Source organism: Peromyscus maniculatus, chromosome 1 (assembly GCF_049852395.1).
Source record: "Peromyscus maniculatus bairdii isolate BWxNUB_F1_BW_parent chromosome 1, HU_Pman_BW_mat_3.1, whole genome shotgun sequence".
Taxonomy (NCBI): Eukaryota; Metazoa; Chordata; class Mammalia; order Rodentia; family Cricetidae; genus Peromyscus; species Peromyscus maniculatus.
In genome coordinates this window covers 56,784,414-56,808,132 of record NC_134852.1, presented here as the reverse complement: position 1 = coordinate 56,808,132, position 23,719 = coordinate 56,784,414, and the positions used below count along the sequence as shown (strand labels likewise).

The following is a 23,719-nucleotide window of genomic DNA, read 5'->3' as shown; positions in this document are numbered from 1 at the left end:
ACAGTAACAGTAACCATCAGTGGCCACAAAGGAGCATGTCTGATGTCTCTGCTGTATCAAATGGCGTAAAAATATCTTAAAAAAATTTTTTTGGGGGTGAAAAATACTCATTTTATAAAGAATAAACAGATGGAAATTCACTTAATTTAATTGAAGAGAATTTTTAGACTTAATTATGTGATTCTTGTGAACAAGAGGGTAGATATTTGCAGTTAGTATAAGAAAAGGTATATTTTATTATGCTGAAGGTCATCACATAAATTTCTAACTAGTGTCCTGAGCCTCCCTTCCCAAGGCTGCTCACCTGTGTGACGTATCTTAGTTGAAGGTCAGGTCCGGCCTCTAACAGTGTCTTTGAGGGCCAGGATCCTGGGGGAGACTCTACAGATGCAGGGCAGATCAAGGTGGGATCTCTCCAGATGTGCAGAGCAGAGCGTTGTATGTTGCTTATACATTTTTCAGGGCATCATGGGGTTCTGGGCCTGTGTCTGGTTATCTTGAATGAGTGATGTTGCTGGGTTCTGGTTATCAGGTGCAGACTTGGGTATACTAGAGTTCCTGACTAAGCTATTTTTACTTGTCCAAAAGGCATTTTTTTACTATGCTCACTACAATGATATTATTTAATTTTATTTTATGAGAAAATACTTATTATTCATCATATATCAGAACAATATTTTACTATTTCCCATGTTAAATAAGAATTATGTACTTTAAAATAAAATGTGAAATAATGTTTCCATATCAAAAAATACCTTATAAAGTTCCCTGAGAGTGAGGTGTACACATCATGATTTTCTTTTTTCCTTTTTTCTCCTCCTCCTTTTCCATTATTTTGTATGTCCCTGTGTGTGTGTGTGCGCGTGCACACGCACATGTGCTGAGTAATTAACAGAACACTGATGTAAGTGAGGCTTTGTTTCATTTTCAAGGACAAGGCCCACATACAGCACTAAGCAGTTGAGTGAGTAATGGTGACAAATGCTGGAGACTAGTCACATGACACTTTATGCTCCACCTGATAACTTTCAGTAAGACAGAGACATCCTGGAAAACTGTACAATGTCAGATAAATTATAGCGCTAATGTAAATTTCCCTAACTTTTATAAAAATATTTTTTTATTCCAAGGATTCAGCACTTTTAAAGTCTGATCCATAAAAGATTAAACTAAATAATAAAACCCACAGAAGACAACAGTTATCTCTATGGCTATTGATCCTAAAAAATATTGGATTAGAATAATATTCTAAAGGTTGGAGAGACAGTGATTAAGGTTAAGATAAAGGTTTTGAAATATTTTTAGCTATTTTTCTCATAGGTGAAAGAAAAAGAGAGACAGAGATACACACAGAGAGAAAGAGAGCCAGAGAGGGAGAGAGGAGGCAGAGTTAAGACAGAGAATGAGAATGAGATGTGAAGTGACATTTGAATTAACCAAATTGAAGTAATATGAAATGAAAGAAAACAAGATCAGAAATTGAGTATTACTGATGATTTTTTACTCTTATTTTAGAAAAAAAATCAGTGATGCTTCAAAAAGATATATAGATGGACCCGGCAGACCTAAGGCAGAGTCCATTCTAGTGTCATGTCTTCTGTGTCCGGGTCCCATTGAGCATCACCAAAAGTAGGTAATCTTTGTGCATGGTTATCTCAAAGCAAGGAAACAGATATAAAGGAAAAACAAGGGGGCAGACAAAGAAGAGGGACGAGATAATCACGCCCTGGACGTGCACAGGGTGAAGAATCATTGAAAGCTCATGTCGGAGAAGGAACTCGCCTCATTAAACTCACACTCTAAAGCTGTCCTAGCTTCCCATGCAGCTGTGCTACACTTGCTGAGGAGGCAAAGATGTCAGATGCTTTAAAAATCTTTTTAAAAACCATCACCCCAGGACTCCCTTTCACCAAGCAAGATATAAAACACTTGACTTATGCCTTGCAAACCTGACTCACATCCAACTGGTGTCTTCAGAGCCCAACTTACTCCATAAGAGAAGAAATAGATGGCCAATACAACACCAGTGTTTGAAGCTGGACAGGGAATGCCAGTGGTGGAAGCAGTTTGCAGTCCATTGCTGTTTTGCCTGCAGCATTCCTGGGGTCAGAGTTTCCAACGGTGCTTGGTGGATATTAACAGAAAAGTCCTCTTTCAAGGGCATTGGTTATGAGCATCTGTTTTGAAAAGGAAAAAATGACTGGGGGCCACAAAACCTGCACAGCACATTCATAATGCACATATATATTAACTCATGTTATCCTCCAACAAAAACGGAAATTAGAGTTAGGAGACTATTAGTGTCAACTCTGTCTACCTGACTGAAGCTCATATGCTCCTTACATATATCCCACTGTTGAGAAGTAGAACTTGTACCTTAGACAGTAAGAACCCACTTCAACACTCCAAGCACATGTAATTATATACTCTTCTAAAATAATGTAATCAGAAGCCTTCAGATGCACTCATTCATACAGGAAATTATTCTATTTTTTGAACTGTTAAAGAGGTGGCTATGGTTCTGCACTCTGAAATTTTTTTTTTAATTAGAGGGTAAAGAATTTTGACTTTTCTATATTCCATGTTTATAAATGGTGGTGAGAACATCCATATATATATATATATATATATATATATATATATATATATATATATATATACACATGTACTATTGGCTTGATAAACTGCAGGTGATAAATGATGCTGAGAGCATATGTATGTGTATATGTACATGTATATATGTGTACTGTGCTGTGGGATGGTCTGTATGTCAAATGCTCTGATTGGTCAATAAATAAAACACTGATTGGCCAGTGGCCAGGCAGGAAGTATAGGTGGGACTAACACAGAGGAGAATTGAGAGAACAGGAATGTGGGAAGAGATACTGCGAGCCGCTGCCATGACAAGCAGCATGTGAAGATGCCGGTAAGCCACGAGCCACGTGGCAAGATATAGATTTATAGAAATGGATTAATTTAAGCTATAAGAACAGTTGGCAAGAATCCTGCCAAGGCCATGCAGTTTGTAAGCAATATAAGTCTCTGTGTTTACTTGGTTGGGTCTGAGCGGCTATGAGACTGGTGGGTGACAAAGATTTGTCCTGACTGTGGGCCAGGCAGGAAAACTCTAGCTACAGTACTGTTGGGTTGATAAGCTGCAGTGATGGGCTCCCATTACACATTCCACCTCTGTCCATAGCATGGTGTGATGTCTAGTCACATGACTGTGCCCTGTGGATCCCCAGCAAACAAAATTGAAACAGAGCTTGCGTAGTGCTTTCAGGTTGGGGTTTACTCCCTTGGAAAGTGTCTGGAATTTAAGAAATCCATGCAGGATTGACCTTGAGTCAAGGAATCTCTGTTAGACAGCACCTACATGAGAGTGAGAGCACTCTGGGTGTTCCCTCATCATACTCTTAGAAACTACAGCTGCAGCTGGACCTGGAACACTGAGAGCAGAGTTACACACTCAGAGAAATGCATGACGGTTCCTTAAACCGTTACATTTCATGGTGGTTTATTGCATGACATGAGTTATTACTCAAATGTGTTGTTTGACTTTTAAAAACAACCTTGTGACTTGTCTTAGTCAGCAACAGTGAACCAGCTTCCCTACAGTCAGAGCCAATAGCCTGACCAATCTTTGTCAGCATGCACATAACATTCTTAATAGATAAATGCCACAAAACCAATAAACTCTCTTCTGTGCATTTATGCAAAAGCTGTATTAATTTGCTCCCCATAACAAATTGTAGCCCTTGAAAACGGATTTAAAAAAGACTTCTTACAATAAATTGAATAATTTAAATGATAATACATCAAAATTTAATAATAGCTATTTTCAGTTCAAATGCAGAACATCTAAGTGAAAATAGAGCTTTGATGTCTCCCTTCATCAGGTTGATTCTGAGGCAATCCACCTATGGACTCAGTCTGTCTGCCTGTCTATCTGTCTTTCCATCTATCTATCATCTATCTGTCTACTTCTCTCTGTGCCCCCCATCCCTCCCTCAAACTCACACTTGCAGATCTCTTGCAGATTCTATATCACTTATTTGAAGTCATCATTATCTGCTGTGCCTAAAAATTGTAAAGATTTATAGTAAAACCAAGAATAAATTTTATCTGTTGTTGATCTTTTCTAAGCACTATGTTCTTTTCTTGTTTGTCTTTGTTTGCTATTGACATTCCCCTCCCCTCTACTCCACTTCCTTCCCCTCCACTCCTCTCTCCTCCCCTCAACTCTCCTCCCCTCCACTCCCCTTTACTCTACTCCCTTCTCCTCCACTCTGCTCTCCTCCCTTCCACTCCATTCCCCCATCTCTTCCCTTCCCTCCCTCCCCTCCTCCTTTCCTCCCTTCTCCTCTCTTTTTCCCCCTCTCCCCCTCCTCTTTTTCTGTTTTAGAGACCGACCGGCTTTCCTGTAGTTCAGGCTGGCCTCCAACTCACTATCTATGCAGCCCAAGCTGAGTTTGAACTCCTGGTCCTCCTACCTCCACCTGAACGAATGTCAGTTTGTTTGAGCAGGCTTGGCACACAGGAGAGTTAAAGACAGGATAATGCTATCTTCTCAGTTTGCCTCCTGCACATCTTAGGAAGAAGTAGTTGTAGGGCCCAGATTGAGGTAGGGTACAAAGTGTGAATATATTTAGTCACAGCTCCATCATCACACCAGGTTATATTCACAGTCTTGTACTGGTCTTTTAAATTAAATTTATTTTTAATTTTGTAGATGTGTACTGCAATTACATAATTTACACCTTCATCTCTTTCTTCCAACACTCTCATGTCATCTTCTACCCCAATCCCGTGCTCAATCTCAAATGCACTGCCTCTTTTTCCTATACACACACACACACACACACACACACACACACACACACACACAAATGAATATATAAATATACCCTGCTGGGTCCACTTAATGTTTCTGTCATAAATGTGTGTGTGTGTGTGTGTGTGTGTGTGTGTACAGATACAGACACAGATACAAAATCAATATATCAATATCTCTATCTCTATCCATCTATGTATGTATGTATGTATGTATGTATGTATGTATCTATCTATCTATCTATCTATCTATCTATCTATCTATCTATCTATAAATATGTGTTAGATAACCAATTAGGATGCTCATGCCTGGGGTAGACAGACTAATTCTTCTCTCAGTAGCCATTTACTATCTGTATGATTTCATCTAAAAGTGAGATTCTAAGTGACTTTTAGTTCTGTTAAATTGACATTAAAATTAACCAAAATAACCACCTATCCAACAACTATTAGAGCTCTCTTTAATGTCCCATAATTCCTTCTGCTCAAATTTAGTGCAAGTAGTTTACAATGCCATCAAACTTGATTTGAGACTTTCAAGACCCCTTCTTTTTTCCTTATAAAATATTTTTTAAAATTTATTCTTCGCTTACATTACATCTTGAATGCAGTTTCTCCCACCCACTTCCCTTCTCCCCCATACCCATCCCTCCTCTGTTTCCCTTCAAAAAGAGCAGGCTACCCAGGGATATCAACTGAACACAGCATAACAAGTTACAGTAAGATTAAGCACAAGCCCGCATATCAAGGCTGGAAGAGGCAACCCAGTAGGAGGAAAAGGGTCCCAAGAACAGGTAAAGGAGTCAGAGACATTCCCACTCCCACTGTTAGGAGTCCCACAGGAACACCAAGCTATACAACTGTAACATATATGCAGAGGACCTAGCTCAGACCCATGCAGGCTCAGTGATTGACACTTCAGTCTCTGTGAGCCCCTATAAGCCCTGCTTAGTTGATTCTGCCTGCCATGGCCTCCTGCTGTCCTTGGCCCCTCTGGCTCCTATAATCCTTACTCCCCCTCTTCTGAGGGCCTCCTCAAGCTCTGCCTACTGTGGGTCTGTGCATCTGCTCCCATCAGTTGCTAGAGGAAGCCTCTCTGATGATGATTGGGCTAGGCCATGGATCTGTGAGTACAGCAGAATATCATTAGGAATCACTTCATTGACTTTTCTTTTTTTCTGGGGGGTGAGGTGGGCAGGCAGTTGTGTTTGGTTCTGGTTCCTGGCCACCCAGGCAATGTCAGGCATGGGCTCTCTCTCATGGTGTGGGCCTCAAGCTGGAGCAGTCATTGGTTGGTCACTCCTACTAGTTCTATGCAACAATTACCCTGGTACATCAAAGTTTCAAAATGAAGTGTGCATATCTAATGGCCAATTTAAACTATTAGAGGGATTTTTACTTTTCACTCAATCTGTAAGAAAAGTTTGTTATGTGTTGTATGATGAACCCTGAAACAAAAGGAAAGGTAGAGCATAGCCACTCATTAAGAAGACACAGCTGGGCACTAAAATGATGCAGCCATACACTAATAGGATTGCTGTCAGTAATATAATCTTCCACAGTTACATGCCTTGGAGCTTTGGGAAATATGGAAGGGTATTTGCTCCATGCACACAGCTCATTCTGCAGTGGGCAATATTGAATGTCACTGCATCCTCAACAGCCGAAGGAGATAGCAAGGGAAAACAAAATACCAGTTTTTAAAATCCTAAAAACAAAATACGTTTGTTGTAATAGAACAATTAAAAAATTAAGTTAATTAAAAGAGAGCCTACAAAGTAAGCTTTATGAAGTTAAGAATCACAGTGTTTTGCCTCTCAGATACCTAACACATTGCTTACACACAGTCAGTGCAATATTTTATATCATAATTCTGATAATTATTATATGAGAGACTATGATGTTTGCTCACCTATGTGGTGGTCAATTAAATAGAACTACTTTCTATTTCTATGCATGCATTTTTTGCATGTGTTTGTGTGTGGGTGTACAGATGTGTATGTTTGTTGGCATGTGTGTGGCACATATGTGTCTGTGCAAGTATATGGATGCAAATGCTTATGGGAGATGTCAGCAGTCTTCCTTAGTCATTCATCACCTCATCCACTGAGGTGTAGTCCCCCTGAAGCCAGCGCTCACAGATGTGGGTTCCTCAAAGTAGCCATTCTGCTCTGTTGGTCTTCTGTGTTGCTTGACCTTCACACTGGAATTTTAAGAGGGATTTTTGTCCTTTGACTTTAATTGATTCTAGCATCCAGGCTCCAGTCCTTGCATGATAAGAGCTTTATTTACTGAGCTACTCCCCTACCTCCCAGTCTGCACATCTTTATTAATGGAATTATTCATACCTACTTTTATACAAAACCTACTGTGTCTGAAAAAAATATATACTAATGTGAAACATTCTAAAACCTTATTATATACCATATGGTTTAAAGAAAGCACTGTTTCTCATGTAACTTAGTTACATTGACTTATGAGTTATGCTGGTGCTCTTGGATATAAAGCTAGTATCTTGCTATATTCATTGAGGATGCATCCAAATCATCAGTTAGAAATGAGACACACCTGACAAACATCTACAGACAGTGGGATAGCTCCTAGAATATAATGGGGATTGGGAGAGAAAGCTTGTATACAAAGTGTACAATATTATCATAGAAGAAAAACAAGTTGGCACAGAACCCTACATTTATGCACCAAGGCTAAGATTTAATAGACAGTGACTATGAGATTATTGTCTGAGGATGTAAGCTTATTGTTCGGTAGTTGTAGTGACAAGCACCTCCACTCTCAGCATATGGAAGCAGAGGAAGTACTTCATTGAACATTCCTGGCCACCATAGTGTATGGAGTGTCAGCCTTGCTATACTGTGAGAACTTGTCTCAAAACTAACAGACAAAAAAGAAAAAGAAAGAAAGAAAGAAGAAGAAAGGAAGAATGAGAGAAGGAATGAAGAATGAAGGAAGGCAGGAAAGAAGGAAGGAAGGAAAGAATGAAGGAAGGAAGGAAGAAAGGAAGGAAGGCAGAAAGGAAGGAGGGAAGGAAGGGAGGAAAGGAAAGGAAAAAAGAAGTTCCAGGCACAATCTCTTTTTCTCACATATGAAAATTATAGAAAAGTGTGCTTAAGTAATATTAAGTAGACACTAATATTTTCATATCAGAGAGTCTATGGTCAAGGAAAAGAAAATAATAAACACATTTTACTATTTATGAATTTATTTATTTATTTATATTACATTCTGGCTGCAGTTTCTCCTTCCTTCTCTCCACCAGCCCCTACCCCAGCCCCTCTGTTCCCACCCCCAATCCACCTCTCCTCCATTTCTGTTTAGGAAAGGGTAGGTCTCCCATGAGTATCAACAAAATATGGCAAATCAAGTTGCAGTAGTACTAAACACCTCCTCTTGTATTAAGAGTGAGCAAGGTGACCCAGTATGAGCAGTAAGATCTCAAAAGCCAGTAAAAGAGTCAGAGAGGGCCACTGCTCCCATTATTAGGAGTCCCATAAGAAGACCAATGTATATAATGTTAATATATGCAGTGTGCCTAGATCAGACCCATGCAGGCTCCCTGGTTGTCAGTTCAGTCTCTGTGAGCCCCTATGAGCCCAGGTTAGTTGATTCTGTGAGTTTTATTGTGGTGTCCTTGACCCCTCTGGCTCCTACGGTCCTTTCTTCCCCTCTTCTGCAGCATTCCCTGAGCTCTAGCTAATGTTTAGCTGTGGATCTGTATCTGTTTCCATCAACTGCTCAATGAAGCCTCTCTGATGACAACTGGGCTAGGCACCAATCTATGAGTATGGCAGAAAATCACTAGATATCATTACATTGACATTTTTCCCTTTAGTCATGTTTGCTTCTATTCTAGGTCTCTGGGTCATCCAGCCTCTGAGTTCCAATGTTCCAGGTGGTCTCAGGGTTGGGCTTACTCTCCAGGCATGGGTTTAAGGATAGACCAGACATTGGTTGGCCACTCCATCAATTTCTAGGCCACCCTTACCTCAGCACATCCATAGGCAGGATAGACTGTAGGTTGAAGGTTATGTGACTGGGTTGGTTTCCCACTCCCTTCACTTGAAGTCTTGCCTGGTCACAGGAGATGGCCAGTTCAGGCTATCTGCTATTTCTAGGAGTCATGGTTGGGGCTATCCTTGTAGATTCCTGGAAGATTCCGTTGTGTCAGGTTTTTATTCTGACCCTGAAATGCCCCCCCCCCATTTCTAGTAGTCTCTTTCAATACTCTTCCCCTTCCTCTCTGCCCCTCCCCACCTGATCACTCATATTCTCATTCCCACCCACCTGCAGTCTACTCACAAAAACCCACAGAGATGCAGATGTCACCCCTTAAACCCTCCTTGTTACCTAGTCTCTGTGTCTGTAGATTGTGGCATATTTATCCTTTATTTTATAGCTAATATCCACTTATGAGTAAGTACATACCTTATTTGTCTTTCTTGATCTGGGTTACCTCACTCAGGATGATCTTTTCTAGTTCATCCATTATAAGGAAAATTCATTTTCCTTTTTAAAGTATTCTCTTTCTCCCTTTTCTGAAGTAGCAAATAGCTCCACAATTTAAAGGCAGAAATCTTAGGTTCTGTTGTTAGAGGTCACAATGGGATCACTGGGATGTGCAAAGAGCTTGGGTCCTGAGCCCTGGGTGTGCACCCTGATGGTTGTGGCATTCAGGTATAAGAGGTTCATTGTCCTTAGCACTAGGACTCAGACTTTTAAAACTAATTCCTATATCAAGTGTCTGGACAACACTTTTGAAAATGTTTAGAAGTGAAGTTAACTTAATGGTCCAGTGACCATATGGAATCTACACACTCCCTGGTACACAATGGCTTACCGTGAGTCTTCTCTTACTTTGTTATTATTGTCTGTATTATTTCTCCAAAGAAGATAGGAACTGAAAGAGGAAAGGAAGGAGGGAGGGGAATCTGTAATCAGGCTGGGGAAAATTAATTAATCAATTAATAAAAGGAAAAAGAAAAAAGAACATCCATGAAGTGTCTAAGGTAATAAAACACACAGAGGAACAACATGCTTCTTTTCTGTCTCCAAAGTCCAATTCTCTTGTTTCTTTTCTATTTATCCAGCTTCTCCTTTGCATTTGATATGAGTTTGGCAGTCAATCCTCCATGCATCCATTTCACTCTGCTCTGATGCCTTCAGTACAACCGCACTGTAATAAGGTCCAATCAGAATTCCAAACTTACACAGGGAATCTGGGATTCACAAGAAAAGGCTCTATCCATTGGTAAATTTAGTAAGTTAGTATCTTATGAGAGTTGACTATTTCCCCTGAGCAAGCCTGTGTGATAGTGAAGCCAAAGGTGACAAATCAGACTGGACACCGGGACTGTTCTCAGAGAGCCAAGGAGAACAAACAACATTAAAAATCATCAAATGCATTTTAACATTCAACTGCTACAATACGAAAAACTTAAAAAAAAATAGTAGTTCAACCAAAGACCAGAGCGAAAAGGATATCTGATTTGACGTGGATGGCACTTTTATAGTTAATGTTTTATGCACATAGAGATCCAAACTTTCATTAAATCATCTGTGAGTAATCCTTACTAAAACTATACAGAACAGTACATATTAAAATGTGTGTTTATTTTTCTTTTACTTCAGTTCTCCTCTTCATAATATATAACTTCTTTCTCTGGTACTTCAGGTTGAATCATCTACTTTATTTATTTATTTATTTATTTATTTATTTATTTATTTATTTATTAACTGAGCTGATTTCATTATTCAGCTTAGGTATTTTAAAAACAAATTTCATTAGTAATTTGTATTGTCTCAAATTACCCCATTAAGTAAAACTATTTTGTCTCACAGGCAAGATGTCATTTTGTCTCATTGAAGCTGTCAACAGTCATGGCATACAAGGTTGCATTTTCCTTTTATTTTGAGTTTTCTTATTTTTTTATGATTCTTAATTTGTATTCTATACAAGCTTTGACTGGTTATTAATTCTATGCTTTTATTTGAGGATTTCCTTGTGTTTGTTTCTTCATATTGTCTCAGTTGTCATAGTCTATATTTCAGTTGTGGAAAATACACTCATAATTTCTGTGTTGAGTACAAAAAAGGGAAATATGTCATTTTACAGGTGTCCTGGTTATTAGTGATTTATTTATTTTTTCTTGCTGGGTGGATGGACAATCAAAGCCTGGCCCCAAGCTATTATTGACACTAGAAATACAGCTTCCATGTCAGAGGGAATAATAGAACATAAGTGACTATGGCCTGGCAACACAGATTCATGTTATTCTAATTACCATGTTCTGATGTGGTAAAAGCTTCATGACACTTTTTATAATACCAGGGCAAAGGCAATCATAAACCAAGAAACATTCCAGATATATTGGTGGAACCATCAGTTAACCAATTTACAGCAAAGGGAAAATTTCTGGTATCAGTCTTAGCTGGTATTTGATTATATTCTTAGCTTCTGGGTTGCAGGGAGGTAGCAGAGAGTTTGTAAACTCTGGAAGAGTGTCTTTGAAGGGCAAGGATTTTAGGTCATTCACAGAGGTAGTCCATTAATAACTATTTAGGGGAGACTAAAACAGTCCATGATAATTTGGTTCTGGACCTGAAGTAGTCCCTCTCCACAATCATTGAGCTGATCAGCATTGTGGTAAGTTTAGTGTAGGTGTGGCTTCTTTTTTCTGAAAATTCCAGTTCATACTTTGCATCTTTGCTTTATAATTTTGTGTAAATCATTTCCTCACACAACAAAAGAAAGGTAAATTTTAATGTTGTTTAAAAGGATTTTGCAAGCTTCTCATTTCAAATGCTTCAAAACACACAGAAATTTGGAATCCCTGCACTAAGACATCATGGAAGTCTGTCTTTTGTCTAAATTAATTTATGTTATGTCTCTTTGTGGAACCACTGTTGAGATATGTAAACATAGAATACTAAGGGTCCATGAACCAAGTCTGGTCATCTGCCACAGAGTACAGTGGTCTGTGTACATGTGATGATGCAAAAAAGAAACTGAATCATAATCTCCTGCTGTACTGACAAGGACATGAAACAAGGACAGGGCATAAAGTTCCCTGCATGTGACTATGCAGCTCAGCTATATTGGGCTATATCCCACACTAGCATCTGTCTGCAGACAGTTGAAGGCATCCCACAGATCAAAGACAAGATCATGTCAAAACCACAGCTGGTGTTACAGCATCTCAATGAAGTTTCACCTATCTTCACACCTCAGCATTTATAAGATTTCTCTCCAAATTGACAGTCACTTGACAATGAGGCCAAATCATTCAAGTGGAAAATTTCTTAGATTTAATATTCAATACTGGTCCAGAAGGATTAAGATGACAAAGAATGTTGTATTTTTAGTATTTTCCAGTATCAACTTTTTCCTGACATGCCATTCAAAAACTTTAAGAAGACTGAAGTCATTTTTATTTTTATAATATATCCAAACATGGGTTCATTATTAAAATGTGTGTTGTCATAGAGCTCATATGTTTCCTCTTACGAGGCTATGAATTCCTTGTTTTAGTGAATGACAGAAATGTATAGTACATTTAAATGATGTGAATGTTATCTAAGATAATTAATTCCCTATTTATAATCCTATAGAAGAATATTGAATATTCTAATATAACAATAAGGAATATAAACCTGCTAGGACTGTATTTATATCTCTGATGGACGAGCTGTAGGTTTTTCTTAGACATATGAATTTCTATTCAGATCTATACTTAAAAGATACAATTTCTTGTCTCTTCAGAAAACCATAAATAATATTTATTCTGTAGAAAAGTGAAGGTTGTTAACATACCCTGAAGGTTCTAGATGTTTCACTAGAGAGTGTGAAACAAGTACTGCCTGAAATAGCCTATTGGCTAAGTGAATGATTCCCAGATAACCGAGGTTACAGTGAGAATTATTTCAATTAAATTTAGGAAGTCTGAACAGAATGTCAATGAGTGATCTTCAGCACACAGGAATGCTTCACATCAGGGATTCCTAAGTCAGAGTCCTGTGTAAATATCAGGAGACCTGTAAATTTGTATATAACTTCTTTGTTTCAGTAACCTAAATATTTAGTTTTCTCCACAAAGACGCATATAGCAAATGCTGTGACTGAATTACAGTTCTTGGGATTTAGTTCTCAATATAGATCAGAGAAATTTTCCCTTAAAATGTGATGTTTTTGAAGTTTTCTCTAAAGATCTTTTACATGTTAGCAACTTGAAATAACAATAGTGAATATATCTGGTTTATATCTTATTTAAACTGTTTGATGATGAGCTTATCTCAAAAGTTTTAATTTTGTATTTTATGTTGCTTTTTTCTCTGAGAAGAATCATTAGGCTTCATCAAACTGAGAAGAGTGATCTACTTACTGCACAGCACATACTTAAGATGTGTTGTTCTCAAATGTTCTCAAAACTGTCCCTTTGGTCACTCATCACACTGGCAGGCCCTGTCTCCTTGACTTCCAGTGTATGGCTCAATACAGTCTTCTTTTAGGCTCTCTTCTATTGCTTTGGAGCTTTCCCATATATCAGAATACTATGTCAGTCCTGTGCGAGGTTAAGGTTGGAGCTAGTGTCAGTCTGTGTCAGCTGCAGGGACCTGATTTATTAGGAGCCTTGAGCACTGAAGCATTTTAGTATCTTGTCCTGAAAATAGCTATACTTAAAATGTATGTTTATATAAATAAAGAAGATTATGATATTTATAAATGTTATTTCATGTGGGTTTAATAATATAATCAATTATACTGTCCTACTTTACAGGATAAAATTTAAATTTTTTTCAAATAATCATATGATGTTTTAAATATTGCATTTTATTGACAAAAACATGGTAACAAGCTCCTGTTTCTTTCAACTCACTGAGAAAGCTAAGCAACAGTAGACCAGAGAGGTGACTCTGTATTTAAAAACACATCCTGCCCTTGATCCATGTGTGTCAGCTCCTAACTGTCTATAACTTCAGCTGCCAGGGAATCCTATGCCTGTGGCCTCCTCAAGTACCTGTATATACACATTAACACACACACACACACACACACACACACACACACACACACACACACACACACAAATACACCCTGAAAATTTAAAGAAAAGAAACCAAGAATGCACTTTCCTTAACACATTTACTAAAATTTTTATTGAGTACCTGCTCTGAAAAAAAATCCCTTTTTAGGGTCAAGACATATAGCAGAAAATTAGGCACACAGTGCTTCAGGGAGGAGATGGAATGTATGGACAAGGAAGCATTTTAAAATACAGATAGGTAAAGATGATTGGTTGTAGAAGGTGTCGTTCCAAAAGAAACCTAAATGATTTGCACACTTGACATAGCTGGAGAAATTTTTTGTAGAGCCGAATTTACATTAAATATCTTGAGTTTGGCTATTGCCTCTTTGTACAATATAGTTCTTATACAACAAGAGAAAAATGTTTCTAGGTACCTAAATAAATGCATACATCGTCAGAGAACTGCTGAAAGGCTTAGGCGGTTATCTGGAGGGAGTGGAAGTAATGTCAGAAGAGTGAAGGAGCCCGAGCTCATATTAAACTCATCAAACTGCACTCAGGGTGAAATGGAGTTATATAGCATTGGTTAATTTAGGAGATTCTAATGCAAAACAAGTTAAATAATGACACGTGAATTCATTAGGTTTTAAAATTGCTGATATTCCAATTTCATTTTTAATGACACAGAAACTGATTTGAAAGTATTGGTTATTTTTTTTAATTGAAGCTCATTGTTCTGTGAGAAGATAGTACCACAAATTTCTGTAATGACACAAGAATTACTATTTTTTTCTACAACAAAGAAAATATGCCCTTGAAATGCCCTTTAGGTGTGATGTGGTTTAATGAACATACATGATTGTCTATTCTCCACAGGCTAAGTAAACTGAACATGGTGACTCAGGCCTGCAAAGCACACACCTTGCTGGAGGTTGAGAATGAAGGTGGGAATCCAAACAGCTTGGAGGTCATTTGACATCCTGAACCTTGGTGGTTTGGGACAGATTAGTTTAAAGATGAATGATACAGTTTGAGATGTTTGACATCATAGTCTGGGGCATGGGTAAATGCTTCATGATATATTTGAAGGATGCTCAAACCAGAAACATTTGTGGAGACATGATTCTCAAACTTCCTCTAAACGAAGAGCATTCTATGTCAAAAAAAAAAAATGAGTAGTTTATACATCAGCTCCGGAACAGAATGACATTTTTATCAGTGTTTAGATTTCTGACCCATGCTACCTGAGGACTGAAGGCTTAAAAAATGTCTCACTTCTTTTCAGTGGAAGTGATTCTTGCAGCTATTATATCTGACAGGAAGAGTAACTCTGAGACTACTAGCTTTAGAACTTCAGACAATGCTTGACAAAAATACTGAGCAGCATCTTCAGCTAGCTTTTGCTCACAGGTTCTGATGCCAATGCTGCTGTAATTGCATTATGATGGGCAAATTCCTTATAGTGAGCTGGAGACCCTGCCTCAAGGAAGACTGCACCACTCTCCCTGCACACAACATCCACAGCCCTCCTTGAAGTGTGTCATCCTGTCCACACAACACAGCATTGCAGCATGTGTTGTCGTCAATACACCATAGGTTTGAATGTTGAATAGCAGATTCAAGATATCCAAGGGGCCAGAACTAGGAGACAGAAAAGTACCCTAGAGAAGAAGACAAATGCTCTGGTCATCCTTTATTAGAATTACCAGGATAGTTTATAAAGTCACAATCAGCATCAGAGTGCAGACCTGAAAATTCTTTACAATTCTTTTTTTTTTAAGATTTATTTATTACATATACAGTGTTCTGCCTGCATGTATCCTTGCAGTCCGATGAGGGCACCAGATGTCATTACAGATGGTTGTGAGCCACCATGTAATTGCAGGGAATTGAACTCAGGACCTCTGGAACAGCAGCCACTGCTCTTAACCCCTGAGCCATCTCTCCAGCACCTCTTTACAATTCTTGTGTCCTCAACTCTGACACTTCCTTGAAAGTTTTCTTAATTATTTGAACTAAGAAGTAGGCAATTTTTTGCTGCTTAGCCCAATTGTCATCAGAGATGGTTTCACCCAGCAACGGATGGACACAGATGCAGAGACTCACAGACAAACATTAGGCAGACCTCAGGAAATCCTTTGGAAAAAAGGGAGGAAAGATTGTGGGAGCCAGAGGAGTCAAGGACACCACAAGAAAACCCACAGAATCAACTAATATGGGCTCACAGGGGCTCACAGAGACTGAACCACCAACCAGGTAGCTTGCATGGGACTGACCTAGGCCCTGCATATATGTCAGAGTTGTCTAGCTTGGTCTTCTTGTGTGACTCCTAACAGCAGGAGCAGGGGCTGTCTCTAACTATGTTACTTGCTTTTGGAACTCTTTCCTCCTACAGGGTTGCCATGTCTATCTTTAATAGGACAGGGAGCATAATGCTGCCTGGGGTACCAGCCTCTAGGAAGCACACAAGGCACGAAGGGAAAATCCAGTGTTGGCCTGTACTGGACTTTTCTATCTGAGGGAGTTAGGAAAAAGGCACTCACCCATTCTCTTGATAGTTCTCTTCTTTATTCATCAACCTCTTCTGATGGATTGACTGTGCTGGATTTGGCTGCCTTTACTTTGGGTGAACAGCCATACAAAAGTGTATTTACAGATTGTTGCATGAAGAATTTCCTCATACCAAGGTCCCTAACCTTAATTTACATGCCTTACTGAAGGGGACCATCACTTGCTCCCTTGACTCTAATCCTTCATTCAGCATTGTGTGCAATACACAATAATATAAAAGCCCCAGGTGTGCCTGAAGTGTCTTGTGACCAAGGTTATGGGATGGCCAAAAGGCACCCTCAGCAAAAACAATCATTGTTTTCTACAAGGAATCTTCAAAGTCAAGGTACTTCTTAAAAACATGTGTCCATCCTAATCTCTATACCATACAGTGATTTTGCTAAATTCCCACAGAGTACAGGTGACATGACTTTCATCTCCCTACATGATTTTTTTAAAAAACAAGTCATCCCAATACCCCATATATACATCTAAGTAACTTATTGTGGGTCAGCAGAAAATGAGCAGAAAGAAAGCATCTTTTCATAGCCAACTTCCTTGCTGGCAGGCCACATACCAAGGCTACCAAGAAAAAATTTTACTGTCTATCTTGAAAGTTAATCTTACAAGGAATCCTAAAGGAATCACAAACCTAAACTTTTGTACATAAAAGACAAACAGTCAGCTGTACTTTAGATTCTCAGGATGCATACTTGTTTATCAATAGCCTCTTATCAGGAGGTCAGGGGGCAGGAATGGGTACAAGGAGTTGTTTATCACCTTTGATCAACAACCAACCTTAACATTAGACACTTTGTATTTTTAACCTTAGTCATCTATCCTTATAGACATTTATAAACAAAATACATTGTTTTCTGTATTTTTTGAAGTTATTGTCAAAACATCTGATCTAACCTGAAGTTATTACAAGGCTTTGTTTCAACCAAATGACGTACACTGAGACCTGTAACTGTGTCTTTTTAGCATTAAGAGAATTGGGGCCATCCTGGTTTTCAGAGAATTCAATTGTTCTCCTAATCATTGACCTGAGTTGTGATTTAAATATATATATTTATATCCTTGTTTATACTTTTATTCATCAAGGCTTTATATAAGATGTAGATGTAACCAATCATCTTATTAAAATAAGAAACATAGAACCAATGAAAAAGAGAAAGCCGAGAGGTCAGAGCTCAGAGCTAAAATCTTACCTCCTGCAGTGCTCCTAGCTTCCCCGAAAGAAAGCTACTTCCTGTTTGTCTGTCTTTAAATAGTCTTTCTGTTCTGCCTTCTCATTGGTTGTAAACCCAACCACATGACTGCCTTGTCACTGCCTGTAAGTACCACCCTCCAGGTCTTAAATGTGTATGTCTCCAATGCTGGCTGTATCCCTGAACACACAGAGATCTACCTAGCTCTTCTACCAAGTGCTGGGATTAAGGGCATGCGCTGTTGCTGCTGCCGCCGCCGCCGCCGCCACCACCGCCGCCAACGCCGCCGCCACGCTCTTGCTATGGCTCTAATAGCTCTAACCCCTGGGCAACTTTATTTATTAACATACAATGAAAATCACATTTCAGTACAAATAAAATAACACCATAATAAGCTAATATTATCAACTGGACAGTACAGATTAGGGAGGAAGTCATCTTCATGATAATTCACAGGTAATTGGATGTTTCCATAAGATAAACACATTGTCTTTCAGGCAGTGGAGAATTTCCCCACACCCAATTCAACTATGCCAGATATCAGAGAGAGATAGCACCAGTAAACATGTAAAGGCACAGCAGAAGCAAAAGACATTCTGGGGTCTGTGGTCTCAGGGACCTTGCCTACCCAAGAATTATCCACCAGGGGGTTGCCTCCTGGTAGACCAACACCCTGAACCTCAATTGTCACCTGCTGTCCCCACCCCACCCGACCCCCGACATGGCTACTGGCAGAGTTGCCTAGTCTTACTGCAAATTGATATACCATGGTTGGCTGGTATACATGGGAAGCCTGCTCTTTTCTGGAGAAAGGAGGAGGAGTGTATGGGGGTGGGTGGGAGAGGGGAGGTTGGGAAGATAAAATGGGAGTAGAGGAGAGAGGGAGGGGAAACTGATCAGGCTGGAAAAAAATTAATTAATTAAAAGGTAAGCAATTTGGTCAGTTACATAAGGGGAAAATAAAATAATTAGACTTTGTTTACTATGAAAGTGTCTTTTAAACGAAAGAATTATGTATTTATTGAGCATTCAACATCAGAAAGTACCAAGTCAATGAATTGGCTATTGTCTATGACTTTATCATTTACCTTGAGTATTTATTCTTTCTCAATGTCATTTGGTAGATCTCAATACCATTGTTTTAGATGCACTGGGAAATCTAGTTGACCTGGTCACAGTGAAAAGCAACTAGTGGTAGACTAGCATGCTTTGTTGTTAATTTACATGTTGTATTATGAGTAGGATCTCTCATCTCCCATCAAACCAGTAATTTTTCTACAGTTGAAAGCCTACATCTGTTTGATGTAATTTGTGTTTCTCCACACACTTCTATGTACACATAATAAATAACTATTGAAGATAAAGTACTGGATTACCTAGGGCTGTAAGTCTTCAAGAGATGACTCACATTCTATATTACAAAGGCTTCTCTTCCCCTTTCCATTTAATTTTGGTCTTGAGTAACTATTCCACCTTTGACTGGTACAAAGCAATTCTCCGTTAATGATAATTTATTTTCAGGGATTCTTATTTGTTTTTTTTTTTAATTTTATGCTATTTCTGTGGAATGATGGGGATCAGGTTTTATTTGAATATTTTATTAAACATAAACTCAGTTGCTACTATCTTGTCAAGAAAAAAAATAAGCCAATTTCTTGTAGTTGATTTTTTTCCCCTCAAATCATCAAACTGTACCTTGTGAGTCTGAAGTGGTGGCTCAGTGGTTAAAAGCAAGTATTTCTGTTTCAGAGGATTCAAATTTGGTTCCCAGAACCCAGGTCAGGGGGCTCATAATTGCTTGTAACTGCAGTTCCAAGGTGTGTGATATCCTTTTCTTTACTTCGCCTGTGTAAAATTTTATATATGTGTATAAACTACCACTTCATTCCCCCATATATATATGAACTAAAATATTGAGTTAAATTAAGAATATGTACCTTTCTATTTATAAATAAAATTTATATAATCCCAGCATTGAAAGAGAATCAACATTGGACTCCAAAGGGCATCATATTTTAAATATCTTATTTTGTATCATAATTTAAAATCTGGCAATGTGAACTTAAGAGGGTACTTAAGTATTCATGGTGCTTACATTTTGTCATCTGTAAAAATTGTCTTTACATCATGAAATTGAGCTAAGGACAAATGTGATGCCACACAAAACACTGCTGCTATTAACCTCTTGCCAGAATAAGGGGGTATGAAGTCCCCTGGGAATTAAAATTAAATCTGCCCAAGGCTTTCTAACCAATGGAAAATAAGTCTCAAAAACAAACGAAGGAAATTTGGTGCACATCTAGTAAGGAACTAAAGATTCAGGGAAGGCAGTCTTGGCTCTAATCCCAATGTTTGTTCATTCTTCCTTTTCCAAAGTCCCAGCTACATGGGTCCAATTCTGCTTACATTAATGTGTCATGCTTCAACTCTGTTAATGCAACACTAGCTACCAAGAAGCTTCCAGGCACTGTGGAAAATAATGATGTGCATTTCCAGTATAGCATGTGCCTACCTATTTACCAGTTCCAGAATGGAAAAAAAGAGAATATCTTTTCAAAGAAAAAGGGAGTGAGTCACAGTGAACTGGGTATAAAGTACACTGAAGACAAGGGCCCTGTCAGGTCACCCTGCATTTCTCCTCAGCTTTGCATTAAAAAGGAAAAATATGAAAATTACTGAACGGTTGGAAAGCTAATTAACTCATTTTTTTTACAAAAGCCTTTTTATCACATTACTTTTTGTATAATTCTAAAAGTGTAGCTGGCAAGATTTCAGCAACTCGTTTCTTTAAAATGCAGATTGGCCCTGCATCCTTTAGACCGTGGACACTGAAAATAGGCCATGGCACCTGCCGTGCAGACAGGAGAGCAGCTCTAGCTCTGGAGAGATCTGACTGTTGCTGTGTTTGAGTGTTTCCACACATGCTGACTTCCAAAACCAAAAGAAGCAATTTGTTCATTGAGTGCCATTGGCAAAGTGCCCGGTAATTGGTCTTTCTGTTTTTAAAATATTGTTACTTTTATGTGGGCACATGCCACATGTGCATGTAGATATCAGAGGACAACTAAGTGAAGTCAATTCTCCTTCCACCTTTAAGTGGATTCCAGAGTTTGAACTTGGATGCTCAGGAATGTATGTTGAGTGTCTTTATCCCTGTGAGACATATAAGCTGGCCCTAGTGGCTTTTTTAAAATTTATTAGTATATTCCTTAAAGTAGCATTACTGAAAATTTATAACATGTGTGGAGCAGCTACCCACCAACCCCTAGACTTTTCTTGAGTGAAAGTAGCAGGAAATATTAGATAGAGGGATTTAGATTGTGGAGATAAACAGATAGAACATACAGAATAGCCTCTAGAGGGCCTGGAACTTATTCCAATGGGCCCTGACTGTCTGCCCTTGGGTATTTATAGAAACACCAAGGGGTGGAGCAAAAGACCTACCCCCAGCACAGCCAAGTGCAGACCATCTCAGATACCTGCACTCAGGCCCATGGTCCAATCATCCCCTCTATGCAGACCTGCTGGGTAAAGTGACTAGGAACCTGAAAATGGGCTTTCATAAACATGCCTAAGTCATTCACTTTGAATTCCATTATGTATAAATTTGTCATTGGTTCGTGAATATTCCTGAGATATTAAGTAATAATTAAATATGAATTTCTAGAATGATGTACAAAAATAAAGCTGAATTTAGTTTGAACATGTGTTCAGTGCAAATTTCCATTTTCCTATCTTATGTCTTCAATCTTTAAGAAAGCAGGATTTGTACATTGAATTTCTATATTTTGGACTTTTGAATTGTGAATAAAACAATGGATCAGCAATTCTGCAAAACAGAACTGCACAGATTAAAAACAGCAAAAAAGCAATCACATTCATCTTCTTCTGCTTCATTAATTACCTCACTTGCAGTAACTTCTTCATAATTTTGAACATCAGATACAATACACATTTTAGTCTGTGTATTGTATGATGAAATCTGTGGCAGGGGTCTTAAATAATATAAATTTATTTCTGTTGTTCCTAATACCTGGGAAAAGCAAGATTAATTCAGTATGCAGAGGGACCTGATCTGTGCTACAAGCTGGCACTTTGAGCCTAAACCCACTGTGCCAGAGGAAGAAGGGCTGTCTTTATATGGAAGGCAGGAAGAAAAGCTTAGATGCTGTGTGAGCTATTTTCTATAAAACATTCATTGTGTCCTAAAAACTTCACTTCCTAATATGACCACATCCTTAAAATTTGGCTTATGAATTTTGAAATGGATACAAACTTTAATCTTTAAATCTTTGAATATATATATATATATATATATATATATATATATATATATATATATATATATATATATATATATATATATATTTCAGATTTTTAATGACTGTTGAAGATGTTTTCTTTTTTCCATTGTACACTTTTGGCTTCTTTGTCAAAAATCATATGTTCATAGGTGTGCAGATTAATGTCAGCATCTTCAGTTCGATTCCATTGGTCTGTGAAGAATAGTGTTGGTAATTTGATGGGGATTGCATTGAATCTGTAGATTGCTTTTGGTAAGATTGGCGTTTTTACTATGTTAATGCTGCCTATCTATGAGCATTGGAGATCTTTCCATATTCTGACATCTTCTTCAATTTCTTTTTTCAGGGACTTAAAATTCTTGTCATATAGATCCTCCACTTGCTTAGTTAGTGTTACCCCAAAGTATTTAATATCATTTGTGTTTATTGGAAAGGGTGATGTATCTCTGATTTCCTTCTCAGACTGTTTGTCAATTGTATATAGGAGGGCTACTGATTTTTTGAATTGATCTTGTATCTTGCTATGTTGGTGAAGGTGTTTATAAGCTGTATCAGTTCCTTGGTTAAATCTCTGGGGTCACTCAAGTATACTATCATGCCATCTACAAATAGGGAAAGCTTGAATTCTTACTTTCCAACTTGTATCCCCTTAATCTCCTTATGTTGTCTTACTGCTCTGGCTAGAACTTCAAGTACTATATTGAATAAGTATGGGGAGAGAGGACAGCCTTGCCTTGTTCCTGATTTTAGTGGAATTGCTTTGAGTTTCTCTCCATTTAATATGATGTTGGCTGTTGACTTGCTGTAAATAGCCTTTATTATGTTTAGGTATTTTCCCTGTATTCCTGATCTCTCCAAGACCTTTATCATGAAGGGATGTTGGATTTTGTCAAATGCCTTTTCTGCATCTAGTGAGATGATCATGTGTTTTTTTCTTTGTGTTTGTTTATATGTTGTATTACATTGACGGACTTTCGTATTTTGAACCACCCTTGCATCCCTGGGATGAAGCCTACTTGATCATGGTGGATAATTGTTTTGATGTGTTCTTGGAGTCTGTTTGCCAGTATTTTATTGAGTATTTTTGCATCAATGTTCATGAGGGAGATTGGTCTGTAGTTCTCTTTCTTTGTTGTATCCTTGTTAGGTTTAGGAATCAGGGTAATTGTAGCCTCATAGAAGGAGTTTGGTAATGTTCCTTCTGTTTCTATTGTATGGAACAATTTAAAGAATATTGGTATTAACTCTTCTTTGAAGATCTGGTAGAATTTTGTGCTGAAACTGTCTGGTGCTGTGCTTTTTTTTTGCGGTTGGGAGATTTTTAATGACTGATTCTATTTCCTTAGAGGTTATTTGACTATTTAAATAGTTTATCTGGTCTTGATTTAACTTAGATATGTGGTACCTATCCAGAAAATTATCCATTTCTTTTAGCTTTTCCAGTTTTGTGGAGTAGAGGTTTTTGAAGTATGACCTGATGATTCTGTGGATTTCTTCAATGTCTGTTGTTATGTCCCCCTTTTCATTTCTAATTTTGTTAATTTGGATGCTCTCTCTCTGTCTTTCAGTTAGTTTGGATAAGAACTTGCCTATCTTGTTTATTTTCTCAAAGAACCAACTCTTTGTTTCATTAATTTTTTGTATTGTTCTCTTTGTTTCTATTTTATTGATTTCAGTTCTCAATTTGATAATTTCCTGGCGTCTATTCTTCCTGGGAGACTTTGCTTCTTCTTGTTCTAGAGCTTTTAAGTATGCTGTTAAGTCACTAGTGTGAGATTTC

At 38.1% G+C, this 23,719-nt stretch overlaps 1 protein-coding gene across 1 annotated transcript in view; it reads left to right on the top strand.

Moving 5' to 3' along the window:
• Window positions 1–23,719, top strand: part of LOC143266973 (STAM-binding protein-like) — a 203,351-nt gene that overhangs the window by 91,458 nt on the left and 88,174 nt on the right. The window lies entirely within an intron of this gene.